The sequence below is a fragment of the Mus pahari genome, chromosome 21 (genome assembly GCF_900095145.1).
Source record: "Mus pahari chromosome 21, PAHARI_EIJ_v1.1, whole genome shotgun sequence".
NCBI classification, from domain to species: Eukaryota; Metazoa; Chordata; class Mammalia; order Rodentia; family Muridae; genus Mus; species Mus pahari.
Window position 1 is genome coordinate 42,653,162 of NC_034610.1, and position 12,039 is coordinate 42,665,200.

At 40.6% G+C, this 12,039-nt stretch overlaps 1 long non-coding RNA gene across 1 annotated transcript; it reads left to right on the top strand.

Annotated features, from left to right (window-relative positions):
- Positions 1-4,463: 4,463 nt before the first annotated feature.
- Positions 4,464-11,603, top strand: LOC110337882. The gene is made up of 4 exons (XR_002381280.1): positions 4,464-5,282; positions 5,395-5,565; positions 5,669-5,826; positions 11,450-11,603. It is a non-coding gene; the product is annotated as an uncharacterized LOC110337882 (long non-coding RNA).
- Positions 11,604-12,039: the final 436 nt, after the last annotated feature.

The window sequence follows — 12,039 nt, forward strand, 5'->3', positions numbered from 1 at the left end:
ATTTTTACTGTTGTGTCAATGTTTTCTGTGGTATCTTCTGAACCTGAGATTCTGTCTTCTATCTCTTGTATTGTGTTGGTGTTGCTTGCATCTATGACTCCTGATCTCTTTCTTAGGTTTTTTATCTACAGAGTTGTCTCCTTTGTGATTTCTTTATTGTTTCTATTTCCATTTTTAGATCCTGGATGGTTTTGTTCAATTCCTTCTTCACCTGTTTGGTTGTGTTTTTCTATAATTCTTTAAGGGATTTTTGTGTTTCCTCTTTAAGAGCTTCTAACTGTTTACCTGTGTTCTCCTGTATTTCTTTAAGGGTATAATTTATGTCCTCTATCATCATCATGAGATGTGATTTCAAATTAGAGTCTTGCTTTTTTGATGTGTCGGGGTATCCAGTACTCATTGTGCTGGGGGATCTGAGTTCTGGTGATACCAAGTAACCATGGTTTCTTTTGCTTATGTTCTTGCCCTTGCCTTTCACCATCTTGTTATCTCTTGTGTTAGCTAGTTTTGCTGTATCTGACTGTGGCATTTCTCTCCTGCAAGCCTTTGTGTCAGTACTCCTGGGAGACCAGTTCTCTCCTGGAGGAATTTGTGTATGGAGAGCTGTGGCACAGAGTCATCTCCAGGGTCCAGACCGAAACCAGAAGGATCCTGTCCCTGACTGTTCCTTGGTTCCTGTGTCCCGATGGCTCTGGGTGGGTTTTTCTTGGTCCAGGAATTTGAGCAGTAGTGGTGGTCTTACCTGTGCTCACAGGTGTGTCACTATTCCTGGGAGACCAGCTCTCTCCTAGCAGTATTTCAGTATGGAGAGCTGTAGCACAGGATCAGTCTATTCCAGTTATTATTAACAACATAGAGTGAGCTTTTTCTTCTGACTATAGTTTGATGTCTACTTTGACAGTTATCAGAATAGCTATGCCAGCTTTGCTTGACAGATTGTGTTCCACTGTGCGCTTTTCAGTCTGTAGTGTCTTTATCAGTGAGGTGTGTTTCTTAGAACCAAGTGGCAGTTGAAGATTATTAATCCAGTCCATCAGTCCACATCTCTTTGGTGATTTGAGGTCATTATATTTAAGATAATTATTGAAAAATATTTATTAAGTCATCATTTTTTTGTTGCTTTCCGATTTTGTTTATTGCTGTGTGCTGGTAAGTTGGTTTAGATAGCTCTTCCAGAGTTATCTGATGATCTCATGGTGCAGCCTACTCTTGATGACCCAGTCTTCAGTACCAGCAGGAAGGAGAAGATAAATTGCTTTGGCACTGACTTCTCTTTCCTTCACCTTAGCAGGGAGTTCCATGGTGGAAGCTGTGTTTGGTCTTCTCGTTGACCTTGCTACATGTCTTTTTCTTCTCATTTTTCAGAAATTCTTTCATGTGTTGGTTGATTACCAAAGATCTGTTTCATTCTTTGGAATGGAGTCTAATTTTTCTTTCTGTGGGCCTCTCTTTAATGGATCAGAGAGGACTTCTAGTCCACTTTCTTACCTGAAGTCCTCCTTACTTAGAAAACAAAAAACAAAAACACACACACAAAATTCCCTGTTTCATTCTAGGGCTTCAAAGTGCCCAGTGCATTGTACCATCCAGCCCTGCTCAGTTGCTTCAGGCCATCCCATGAGAGGTGGACTTCATTTTTTGTTGTTTTGTTCTGCTTTTTTTATTTGTTGCTAATACATTGAAGTTGGATGCCTTGGACAATAATGAACAGAGTACAGAGGCCTTTCAACCTATGTTGCTTAGACTCATCTGGAAGGCTTGCTCAAGTGCAGCTTTCTGGGATCCACTCCAGAGCGTCTGACTTACGGCTATGATAAGGCTTTCTAACCAGTTTCAGGTGATACCGGCACAGCTGATCCCGATCAGCAATGTAAGAAACTGCTGTAGGAAAAGGGATTTATTATGCACGTTGAAAAAGACCATCCCAGCAGGGGTGAGTCAATTGCCAGCACATAGCCTTGGTGTTATGTGAAATGGCAGTCTATTCTAGGAAACCTCCTCACTGAATGAGAAAATCCTCAGGCAAATCTAAGGTGATGGATGGTCTACAACACCTGAATAATAATTCCAAAACTATAATAGAACAATTGTGAATAGGGGGCGGGAAGACAGTAAGAGCCAGAGGATAAGGGAATTTTCCATGAGATTGTGTCTCCTAGCAATGTAAAAGTTTACATTACACTCAAAGTTTCATCCTAATGGTGCCTAAACATGAGCTTAATAAGACAACAGCAATAGCCGTACTAACATGGAAGGGGAGGGACCATGGGGCTTCAACCCTGCATAGTGAACTACAGGCAGCTAAGGAATGCTGAGAGTGGGAGACAGTCTTCCCCAGAAAGAGCACACCAATTAATTGTACAATGCCAAATGGTCAGCCATGAAACCACAGACAGACAGACAGACACACACACACACACACACACACACATATGTGTGTGTGTGTGTGTGTGTGTATTCACACAAGTAGCATTATTCAGATTAAATAGATTGAACAAATGTATTTAGGAATACATATATATGTATGTATATATGATTTTATTTTTAGTACAAAGAAAACCTTATCAGGACAAAGAATTATATAATATTTAACTTTTTATTTTTGTGATTATGTGGCTTTAAATTACTTCACTTAAAATATATACATGTGCTAGGGTTAGTTTTATTGCTTGCGTAATATACCTTAGAGTCACCTGGGAAGAAGGAACCTCAACTGGGAAATTGCCAAGATCAAATTGCCCTGTAGTCATGTAGTAAGAGATTGCATGACCTTCAAGTTGCTTTGGTCATAGTGTTTATCACAGCAACAGAAAGCAAACAAGAGCAACGCACATAATATATATGTATATGTGTATATGATGTGTATATGTGTATTCTTATACACATATACTTGTATATCTGCAGCTCTTATGGAAGACAAGATAGCCAGTTCATCTGTGTTTATTATATAAAGCAGTCATTCAATGGGAATACAATGTTGGTTAAGAAAGACACCTGCTGCAATGACTTAATGAGCTTCATAGAAAAATGTAAGCCTTTGAATGCATTTATCTGTAGATCAGAACAACCGTCATTCATATTATCTGCTTTTCTTCTTTCTTATAGTTTTCAGTCCCAAGAAAATCCACTGAATAATCTAAAGAGGAGTCAAGTGTTTGTTTGTTTGTTTGTTTGTTTTACAGAGTAATATAGATTTGCTGGTCTGTAGTCATGGTGACCATATCTCAACAGCTTAGTTTCTTCAATTCTCCAGATATCCATGGAAGTTTGAAGGTCTCAATATAGTGTGCTTATAGGAGATGAGGAAGCGGGTAGGAAGACCTAACAACTTCTTGGGAATATATGTGAGTTAGTTGACCAGCATTCTCATTACCTTCCCAGCTTGGTTTTAGGTCCCCTGAACCTTTTAAGCATTGTCATTTCTGGTCACTGCTAGGGTACCTACAACCATTCAAAATCATGAGTAATAAATACAGCTGGTGAGGGAGAAAGAATATACCCCTTTTATAATTACAGCAAACTGGTTTGGATTATTTGCTTTTTTCTTTTGTAGTGAATTGACTATCCATTTGTTGGAGATCATTGGGGGACTAGAAGCACTATATATAATCTACCTCTCACCCAGGCAGGACTCCTAGGAGCTAAAACTGAAAGCTCAAAATATGAACCTTATAATCCAGGCTCTTCCTAAATGAAGTTGACATTCAGAATAGTCAGCCAAACTGGAACTAGCAGTGACTGTAAGCTGTAAATAGCTGTGACTGTCAACTGTAACTGGGGCATATGTAGGTTTCACGTTAACGAACTTACGCAGACACAGAGAAGGTGACACGGAGAAGACTCAAGATCACAGGCTTTTAAGTTGGGCTCCTTGGCTCTAGGGAAAGGCTCTAAAAACCTTCAGGCTCTCCTATCTCTTTTTGATTGGAAGACGAAAAACCCCAACTTTGGCCAGCCTAACTCGTGCCGGCATTGTCATGATAGCCTCTGACTGTCTTACAGGTAGACTGTCTCATCATTTAGCTATACTGATCACTCTAGTTTCTAACCCAGTTTCCATAGCCATTGCCATTACAACTGGTAAATATTGATCACACTTCTTTTCTATTCCGGACAGCTTTTGAAGCTAGACAGCCAAGGAGGAAACATACTAACAGGACTCCAAATGGGATTAAACGTGGGTCAAAGTGTTATAGACAGCCCAGCAGGAGTCATCAGACCCTAAGGGAACACGTATAGTACAATAAACTGTTTTCAGTTCTTAACTCAGTTTTTCTCTAGTTCTTCCTCGGTTTGTTCTATCAGTGACGAATCTAAAGACCAGAGATTTGACATTCTATCAGGAGGATGATCAGGTGCTCAAAACGGAGAGATTCTTTTCATCCAGTCAGTAAGTTATATATAGATGTTTTAGTCAGCATACACATCATCTACTTCCCCCACCCAATGGCTCTAGCTGTTCAGATCTATCCCAGTACTTCCCGCAAGACAGCAATCTTCTGCACCATATCCTCTGGTGGCCTCTCCTTCTCTGTCCCCGTGTCTGCTTCAATAACAAACAGCTGTTGCTGAGGCGTTGCTGTTGCTGTTGCTGTGTTAACCTTCGAAAACCCCCTCCAGTCACAGGAGATGCCTCTTCCAGAGCATGGATCATCATCTAGGCAACAAGTGGCTTTGTTGCCATAGAGACTCAGTCTCAATCAGGTGAGGAGTGTTTGTTGGCTCGCATCACGCCTTCTGGGAGTGCGACAAGGACTCTTCTCTACGTCATGCATAACTGCTGTTTGGTAGGCTGTGGGTAGGCCTTTTCCTGTGGGTTCGCTCTAATCAGCGGATCAGTAGCGATACTATCAAGACCTCTGTTGGATACGTTAATAGTGACAGACACACTTCCACAATGAATAACACAGTGTCCTCTTTGAGAGTCACATTGTTTTGGTTGGGTAAGAAAGCACGGCATTTGCTAGGGTTGGGAGGAAGGTTTGCCCTCACATAAACACATACGCCACAGTGCTTGTCACCACAAACTCTCTCGTTCCGATTCTGATCTTGACTTTCTGCATAACCCTTTCTGGGTTCATATGCCCTTTGGCAAGTTTCTAAAGTTGCAGACAGCCACCCGTCTATCTCACTTGTCACTTTTAACCAGCTATCAGTCCAGCTTGCTGTTGCTCTTTTTATCTGTAAGTGAGGAGGACTCTGGTAGTTAGGTGGTTGATACATTTGATAATCTTAATTAATTTGTCTACGTTTCCATAGGACTCGAAACTCTAAAACAGAAAGTAAGCAGAAATGAATGCCCCCATTCCTCAGACCTGAAAAAGAAAATTGATGGTGACTACATGAGATGTGCAGATTGTAAAGCAGTGCTTACTCTTTTCTCTGTCTGTTCAGAGAGAGGAGAGAAAGAAACCTTCACAGGAGCTTAGCCAGGCAGAGGGCATCTAAGCAGAATGCCTATATTTGCAGTACGGAGGATGCATCTTCTCCATGAGAAGCCCCCTCTCCCAGATGGCCAGTCACCCCTGAAGCTCTCCCAGAAAAGAAACTCCACTACTGGACCCAGTAGGGATTCTCTACATTGCTAATAGGAAGCACCCGACCCTTCACCAATGAAGATGCCGATTATAAACTCTGCCCTTCCAATATTGTTTCTTCTCCCTAAAAGGGTCTTCCATTCAGTTCCGCCTGAGCTGCGTCTGCTCGCCTGCACATGTGCTTCTTGATTAGTGTAAGTGTGTCCTCAGCAGTGTGGTCCTATAGCAAAACTCGGAACATTGGTGATGGTTCGGTGCTTCTCTCTTGTGGACTGCATGTTCCACAAGGGTAAGGAGGGAGTCCGCTTCTCTTCACCCCTGATGTGGGACACATAAGAGACACTCAGAAAATGTTGAAGTAGGTAATGGACGTGTAAGGCACTTCCTTTTCCCTTTTTCCTCTTTCCTTTCTTTTTCTTTGTTCTTTTTCTCCTTGTAAAAGAAGCATTCCTGAAATAAGTTTGTTTTATGTATGACTAATGGTTCCCATTTTGGAATTAAAACATATTTTCGGACATTCAGTTCTTTGGAAGTAGAATTACTAGGTCAAACACTGTAAACATCTTGGATTCCCCTTGAATAACAACACATTGCTTTCCAGAAAGATTTGTGCCCTGACAGACCAGTTAAGCATGAGGTTGTCTACACCCTTCTGTACATATCAACACTGTTAGACAAAGATACTGAGTGGGCCAACTTGGAAAAAAAATCCTAACTGCTCAGCCTTGCCTTTTAAGTACTGAGAGAGACAGTTGCCACCCCCACCCTATTTATAGCGCCTCTCTTGTGTGTTGTTTGGTACCTTATATCAGATCTACTTTTTGAAGTTTCTTTCTTCTTTTCTTCTCTCTTTTGTACACCCAGTCTCACCAAGTAATACCACACCTGGCTTTTAATAAACTTTTATAAGTTGATTATATTTTTAAAAGTTAGAATATTGTGCTTTATTTTACCGACCTCCCCACTTAGATATTTGTATTTTAATTATAGGGTCTCTTTCATGTTCAGTATTTTGCTATTTTTTATGTGGTCAGGCCCATGGTCATCTCCCTTAAGATTTCTCATATGTATATATATATATATATATATATATATATATATACACACACACACACACACACACACACACACACACACACATATGGTACAGTGAAGGGACTATTTAGCTACTTTTCCCAGACATTTACATGCTTTGAGTTCCTTTGCTGTGTTCTTCTGTGAGTACATTTATCTACAGCTGCACTGTAGGTCTCAGCCACTGAGAATTGAATTTGATATTGGCAGTAGGCAAAGATTATCTTTTGCCAAAGGTTGTCTCAATATAATTTGTGGAATAGTCTTTTCTTTCTCAGTTATTTGAGATGTCTGTCTTTATTATATTAAAAATCACTGTGCAGCGGAACTTGGTGGTTCACACCTGTAGTGCCAGCCTGCAGGAGGCCGAGATAGAGCATCAGTGTTAAGTTCAAGGCTAGCCTGGTCTACATAAAGAGTTGCCGGACAACAAGAGATCGATTGCAAGACCCTTACAGATAAAAGAGCAGCAGCAAGCTGGACTGATAGCTGGTTAAAAGTGACAACTGAGATATACGGCTGTTTTACAAGTTTTGAAAAAGGAAAGAGCACCAAAGACGGAAAGGGGAAATAAATGTCACTCTTTCGCTGGGCTTGATGGTTCATGTCTGCAGTTGGAGCACTTGGGAGGTTAAGGGTTAAAAGTGAGGCCCACTTGATGCACCCTTCTCACCTCCCCCCCCCAGACCACTATTATTCAATGGCCTTTCATAGGTAGAGGCGTGAGAAGAGAGGGTACTTTGTTCTCCTGGCCTTTTGGTCTACCTCTGCTCCAAGACTTCCCATTTAACAATTAAGCCTCACTGAGAGACAATGCTGTGGCATCTTGGGAAAACCCAAGATCTGAGTGAGGCAGAAGCAAGGTGAACTGGCACAGCAACTCAGCAGACCGGCTCAGTCTTGAATAGAGATGAGCTGTCCTGGCCTTATCAAGTCATAACACATTCATCTGATACTGGACTCTTCATAAAAACATGTGCACACCCAACCACTGAAAAGTAAGTTCTGTGGCAAAAGATTGACTATCTCTAATCTTTCCTGGTGTGTCAGAGACCTGAGTTTCTATGGTGATTTTTTTTTCCTTTTTCACAACATGATACAGTTGTACAACACTGGGGGAATGCCAGTTTTAACTAAGATAAGCGTCAACAGCATTCCCTTATAGGCAGCCACGAGCCACACACTCAGCAACGTGGCTGGGAGGAGGCATTTGCTGGTTGGTCCTCTCTTTCCTTTCTGGTTTTCTTCTGGCTTGAGTCAGTTGGGCAATTTCATAGGTCTTGCACGTTGGTCCCTGGAAAACTTGGGATCACAGAACTGGACATTCCTTAGGAGATGTTGTAAATTTTCCTTGGTCATATTTTCCATAAATCAATTTTGGAAACAAAAAATTTAGTGATTGTTCTTATATTTTAAGGTACAACCAGTGAGAGTACCAACATCTTCTTACTTTACTAAGTCATACTTTCTATCTAAGTATTACTGCATTTAAATAGAAGCTTTGTGTTGTGGGGTTTTTGTTTTGTTTTGTTTTTTTGTTTGTTGATTTGTTTGGGTTTTGTTATATTTTGTTTCTAGTCTTGTTTTGGTTTTGAGATAGGGTTTCAAGCTATAATACTGGCTAGTCTAGAACTGAAATGCACAGTGACAAACTTGCCCCTGCCTGCTAAGTGCTGGGATTAAAAGTGTACATACACTACCATGCTTGGGCTATTTGAGTTAATGCTATGTGAACCCAGGCTGGTCTCAAAATTACTATGAACTTGAACTTCTTATTCTCTTGCCTCCCTAACCCTGGGGTTACAGGTGTGCATAACCACACCTGACCTTAAATGGGACCATTTTAAGAGTATTTCCACAACCCTCCCAAAAATAAGGATCAGTGATATTCATTTTACTTAGGGTTCTATGTACATGTGTGTGTGAGTGTATGTGTGTGTGTGTGTGTACACATGTATACATTTGTGTCCTAGGCTGCCTTCACATCTAGTGATCTTCCTGCCTTGGCTCAGGAGTGCAAAAATTCATAAGTAAGATCTAAGGATGGATATATGTTTTAGAATAAATTAGTTCAACCTTCACTTGAAACTCAAAAACTCTCTCCCACCTAAATCGTACATAAGTTTAATTAATATTCATTTTATTGATTTAAAAAACTCTTAAAATTTCTGCCCCTGAATATGTGTTACGAAGTAAGGTACAAATATTGCAAATGTTTCAGATCTAAGCCTTAATAGATGAGTACCAGAGACACCCCTGACTCATTCTAGCTGAAATTAAGGAGGGCCTTCTCTAGCTCCGCCCCCCCGCCCCCATCTCCATCTCCCTAGTTTTTCTTTGCTGTTCCTCTCCTTCCCAAAATAGTCATCATCTTTCAAGATGCTTCTGGCCAATTTGTCACGATGATTACCTTTATCCTGTTTCCTTCTCTATGAAGGCAGGGGTTTTGTCCACTGAATTTACTAATGTAGTCCAATATCTGTTCCCTGAGTAGGTACTTGATCAGTATTACTGAACTCAGTTGAGTCATCTGATGGCCACATGAAGTGCATGGTTCTGGGGAGCAGAGTCCTTTGGTGGACTGATACCATCAAGGACCTGGTTCTTGAGCTCTGAACTTTGTGGTTTTTTTGGTGTTGACTCACTCCTAAGTCAGACTTCCTTTGCAGTTCTTAGCTGCCTCTTACTCTTTATCTTGTTAGTCAATATGGTAGAAGGGACATAGGGACTTTATCTTACATTCCAAACAAATATCTTAAGACTAATTCCACTAACAGCCACTATAGCGTGGATGGAGTACATAATGTACTGATGTCTTACGATCACTGAGAGACAATCACGTGGAGCCCTGAACAGGAAAGAGAAACATAGAGAATTCATGTTTACTGCACTTGTAGACAACCAAGAAGAAGGTTGATGGTGATAAGCAACAAGAATCTCCTCCATTCTATCTTTATTTCAGGCAGTCAGGCACAAATATAGGTTATGCTCATTGGGCAAATATGAGATCTCCTAAGGATCAGAGAAGTCATCTCCTAAAAAGATTCAGGAAACCAATAGTGTGCTGACTTCAAGGAAACTGGTGTCACTCTGCTTGTTCTGTGGGGGTGACTGTCTGGGGAGTTAAAAACCTAAGCAGCCACTCGCCTCTTAGTTCTCTCTCTGCACAGAACACACCAGACATTGACACTTCTGTGTCTCTGGGGGCTTATTTTCAAGTTGAGCAGTCCCAGAAACAAGCCCAGTGTCCTTAAGCTCCCCTGCCCTTCCTCAGCCCTGTATTGCTATTACTAACCTAGAAACAACCCCAAGTAGAATCCTGGTTGGATCTGTAGCACAGTGTCAGGGACATCCTACCTAAGTGGTAGGAGGTGGTACTGTGTCCTAGGTAACGCACCAAATGGCCAGAACACCAGCAAGTATAATCCCTTCTGCAGAACTGAGTGGGTAGCAACAGGAGTGTAAAAATAAATTGCAAAAAAAAACCCTGTTCTCATTGCTCCTCAATTAGAGGCAACCACTATTAAAATGAGCCTGGTGGCTTCCAGTCACTCTTTCTATGTAAACACATGTGTACACATTCTTGGTCTTTCTCACACACTTTGGAATTATTTTAAAGGATTATATTGTAAACATTATTCTCTGATTCAAGGATTATCTTTCCTCCTTTTCGTGTCAGAGGCATAGTGTACTTTAACACAGTATCTTTTTGCTGATAGAAACCTCTTGGTTGTTGCTTCCAGCCCAGTACTGGGTGCTCTTACATGTATATCCATCTATATGTTTCAAAGTATATCTGAAAACTAAGTCCTACCATTTGTAATTGCTGGACCAAAACTATATGCCTTGAGATTTTCAAACACTTGGTTCTGATTGTACTTCCACTCCTAAAGGTTGGTGTGAATATTTCTTAACTCCTTGGTGTTGAGTTAAAAAGACATGATTGCTAAATCCCCTTCTAGCATTCACGGGTCTCAATTCTAAGATTCTCATCTCTTCTGCACGGTGGCTTCTTGAGGCTAACTTTTATTTTAGATTATTGAAATGAGTTCTCTCTCTTTAGTAGCGAGTCAGAAAGAGAATGCCTGAAAATGAAAAGGAAAGTGCAACTGAAAACGATCACACACTTCCTGTAACTACCAAGAGGGGTAGTGGGTCATGCCAGTAATATCACTGTGATCCCAATACTCAGAAGAGAGAGATTCAGGATGGACTGATTTCACATCATAAAAAAAAAAAAAGAGTGAAAATGAAAGTTGGACTGAACGGGGTCAGTGAACACCGGTGTTTGATCTGAAAGTGTAAGATGCTATGGAGATACAGGAATTCTTTGTAATGAGTGGCAGGGGGCATTAACCCCACCCATAACCTTTGAATCAGTTTGTGTTATCAGCTGTTCTAGTCAGAGAAGAAAGATGACTGAACCTGCCCAATCCTTAGCTGGAGATCCTACCAGGAAAATTCAGGGTGCTGTGAAAGTTTGTAGGTGACCAGGGTGGTGGGGTTCTCCCTTTGAGTGAAGGTTGAAGTCTAGTATTTACCTTGTTAGTAGTCTAGTCCTGGGAGCTAGTTCTCTGAAGTTATATTTAACCACCCAAGGTACAAGAAATTGTACTCACCTTGTCGTTTTTGGGAAATTCTTGCTAGATATTTCTGATTGGTCTGATACTATGTACCCCAGAGTTACACTTGCAACAATCCTCCTGCCTCAGTGCTGAAGTTACTGGTTTATTTCATTTTTGCCTAGGTTAGTTGGTTCTGATTTCATTGAAAGATTCATGTGCATGGTCTTTTAAATTCAGCTGATGGTGTTGATATTTCTTTCTTTCTAAGAATAGCTGATTCAGCCCTAAAGACACCACCATATTCAATCAGAAAATCAGAAATGGTGAAGATGGGGAGCCTTCCTAAGTGAAAATTAGCAGACTATTTTAGAAAAATCCATACAAGACAATTGTTGTAACTTCTCCTTAATAAAATGTTTGAATTTTTCTATTTAATTTAGTGATATTTACGGAACCTCACCCTCTGTCCTCAAAATATCATAACTTATATGAAATGAGACCTTGAAGAGACTCTGTATGCCACAAGGTCTTGGGTAAGGAATATAAAACTAGAAATGTTGTATCTAAACAGTATAGATTAAACCACTCTAAACACACATCAAGTTTTCTTCACTACAGAACTGCGTGGTCATTTTTGAAATCTCAGCATTGGAAGACTGAGGTAAGCATATCACTGCAATTTCATGCAAAATTGAGACTCTGTTGGAAAAAATATTTTTCTTCTTTCAAAATAAGACACCGAGAATAGCATCAGTGAAAGCTACAATGCTGTGCACATCATTTCCTTTTTTGAGGTTAAAGGTTCTGAGCAAAAATGCTAATTGCCACACTTCTTTCTCCAACATCAACTTGTAATATTGCCC